Here is a 3,471-nt window from a genome sequence, read left to right as displayed (position 1 = left end):
AACAACAATAATAATTATAATAATGATAGCAGTAGTAGTAATGGTGATGATGATAATGACAATGATAATAACAATGAATAATAGTGATAATAATGATAACAACAACAATATTCCAAGGGATTTCTTCCCCTTACAAGTGAGGTAGCCAAAGCACAAAGGCATAAATTCTTTCCCACCCATTTCATCCCCACATACTCCACTCCCATTCACCACCTCTTCCTCCCTCTTTTCTTGGCTGCTCCTGGATGATGGGTCATCCCTGTATCTCATCCAGTTCCCTGGTGGCCATAATTATAATAGTAATGATAATGATAGTAATAATGATAAGAGTAATAATAATGATAACAACAGTTAATAACAATAATATACTAATTATAACAGTTATAACAAGAATAATAATAATTCTAATAATAGAAATAATTATGATAATAGTAATGATAATAATAATAATGATAATAATAATAGCAATAATGATAATAATAATATCGATAATGATAATAATGATAGAATATTATAATACAATTAGTAATAATGATAATAGCACTACTACTACTATTACTACTACTGCTAATGATGATAACGATAGTAGCAGTAATAACAATAATAATGATAATAATGATAATCATATCAATAATGACAATAATGATAATAGTAATAATAACAATGATAATAATAATGATAATAATAATAGTAATAATGATAATTATAATAATAATAATGATAATAATAATAGTGAAATATCAACTGATGTAATGGTTTTCTTCAGTTTTAACGTTTTTACTTCCTCCTCGTCGCAGTTCCAAGGTGGCCACCGTCATTTTTCTTAGTCTTTTCTTTAAAAGTAACAGCTAAGCTAAAGAGTAAGATTTAAGCGGCAGAAATGCGAGTCTACGCCTCATTAAGGGAATAACAAGGAGAGACCGGAGAAAGGCTGATGCCCAGGAGGAGCTTGGTGTGGAACCAATATTAACATTTGTGGAGGGAAGTCAATTGAGATGGTATGGACACGTGATGAGCTCGGACATAGAAAGGTACCCTCTAAGCCGAGAGGGACAAGGCCAGGAGGGAACCCCAGGAAAAGATGGAAGGAATGGAATCAGGGAAGCAACAGAAACGAGAGGAGAGACAATGGAGGCGATAGAAGATGAAGAAGAGAGGTACAGAGATCAAACCCAATGGAGAAACTTTGCGAGGAGACATCACAACTGACAGGGCAACTGCCCTACCTGGAGTATGGTGAGAATGGTGAGAAGGTGAGAAAAATAACAGAATGACAATGAACCCTTTTCCTTACTCTAATTACGTGACCTAATCTGGGTGACGGCACATGAATTCTATTCGCATGTATTATGCCTATTCGTTGATGGTGATATAGTATGACGCAGGTTTTCCCATGCACCCCACTACCAAACCAGTCGATATGACGTAGACCTTCCGCCGTTAAAGCTTACGTCATGACGTAGATCCAGTAAAAGACGTTGAACAGGATCATGAGCAAGAGAACAAACACCCGAATCTTGAAAATGAGGCTTCCACAGCAGCCTTCCGAGTCGCGTCCTTTGTCGACTGAAATCTCATCTTCTTCAAAGGCTTTTACCTTATTGAAAGGCTGAACCTGAAGTCGGTTCGGCTTGCCGCTGCCCGTGACGTCATGAGGGAAGTTGTTGATGTCCAGAATCCCCGTCAGTTGTCTGTCAATGTACGTGTGGAGTGCGATGATGACAAAGATAACTAAGATACAGAAGAGGAGCCAGATATCGATCATCTTGAAGTAGGATGTCGATGGTAAAGAGGAAGAGGCCTGCAAAATAAAAGGATTATGTCATTCTCAATGTTTATAAAAGTAGCAAACTTATAAAGATGGACAATATCCTGTAAGCAAAGCCATAGGATGTACGTGTGTGACCCGCGAAATCAACCAGTCTATACTAACACGAATCAAAGAAAATAAATACCATAACATTATATGGTATAATACAGACACACAAATATAAATAGAAAAAACACGGAAAAAAATACTACTGGGATGAAAAAGGGACAAGTGAGTTTTGAAACATCAGAAGTAACTGTCAAGATAAATTATAAAAAAAATGTTATAAAAGCTAACAGAATGAACTTCTCAGTTGCTTAAAAAAATGTCAGAATTGCATTCTAATCAGTTTTCATAAGATTTGGAAATGTCATCTGTGGGGTGTAGCTATAACAGAACACTTGACGTCTGTTAAGGGACCCGAAATCCATTTAAGCATTCAAATAAAAAAAATCATTGATATATCTTGAAAATAAAGAGAATCATAGCAATTATTATTCTTTTTCTAAAAAAAAACGCCATAAAAGGCGAAAGACTTTATCTGGTGGTTCTTCCAAATTTCTGCAGGTTCCAGGTACAGATGCACTTCCAGCCCCTTATTGAGGGTCTGCAACTGCTTTTCTCTTCTTTCGTGACTTTCTTTTGATGGCTAAGTCCATTGTTTCATCTAGTTTTTGAAGATATGCTGAAGATATTTCAGTTGGTGGAAAACCTAGAGCAGTATCCGGGTGACTTTTAGTATATCCAGCATTATAAATAGACACAGTATGAACAGCAGCAGCAGCAGCAGCAGCAAAATTTGGCATTCTCTTTATAACGTTTTTACTTTAGGAGAGGAACAGAAGGAGTAATTGGTGAGGAACAGTGTGGATTTAGGACAGGTAGAGGTTGTGTAGATCAGATCTTTGTGGTAAGACAGATATGTGAGAAAGCTATAGGAAAGGGGAAGGATGTTTTTTGGGCTTTTATGGATCTGGAAAAGGCTTATGATAGGGTAGACAGAAAGGCACTGTGGGAGGTACTGCAGATTTATGGGATAGGAGGAAAGCTTTTGGGAGCTGTCAAGAGTTTTTATGAGAGTAGTAGAGCATGTGTCAGGATTAGAAATGGAGAGAGTGAGTGGTTTGAAGTAAAGGTGGGACTTCGTCAAGGATGCGTTATGTCGCCCTGGCTGTTCAACTTATACATGGATGGGGTGGTGCGAGAGGTGAATGCTAGGGTAGTGGGTCAGGGATTGGAGATAGTTAAAGAAAATGGAGAAAAGTGGGAGGTGAGCCAGCTGTTGTTTGCGGACGACACTGCGCTTGTGGCAGAGTCAGAGGAGGGATTGAGGAAGCTGGTGGCAGAGTTTGGGAGAGTATGTGATAGAAGAAAGCTAAAGATAAATGTGGGTAAAAGTAAGGTGATGAGATGTACAAGGGGTGAAAGTGGCAGTAGACTGGAAGTGAACATTAAGGGAGAGCGACTGGAGGAAGTGGATAGTTTTAGATACTTGGGTGCAAGTGTAGCAGGAAAAGGTGGAGTGAAGGTGGAGGTAGAATGTAGATTGAGAGAAGCGAGTAAGTGCCTTGGTGGTTTAAAGAGTGTAATGAGGAATAGACATTTGGGAATGGATGCGAAGAGGAGACTGTATGAAGGAGTGATTGTGCCAACAACACTGT

The sequence above is a fragment of the Oratosquilla oratoria genome, chromosome 10 (genome assembly GCF_046742065.1).
Source record: "Oratosquilla oratoria isolate Oo_2021 chromosome 10, ASM4674206v1, whole genome shotgun sequence".
Lineage (NCBI taxonomy): Eukaryota > Metazoa > Arthropoda > Malacostraca > Stomatopoda > Squillidae > Oratosquilla > Oratosquilla oratoria.
The sequence above is the reverse complement of the archived record's forward strand: the minus strand, read 5'-3'. Positions refer to the sequence as shown.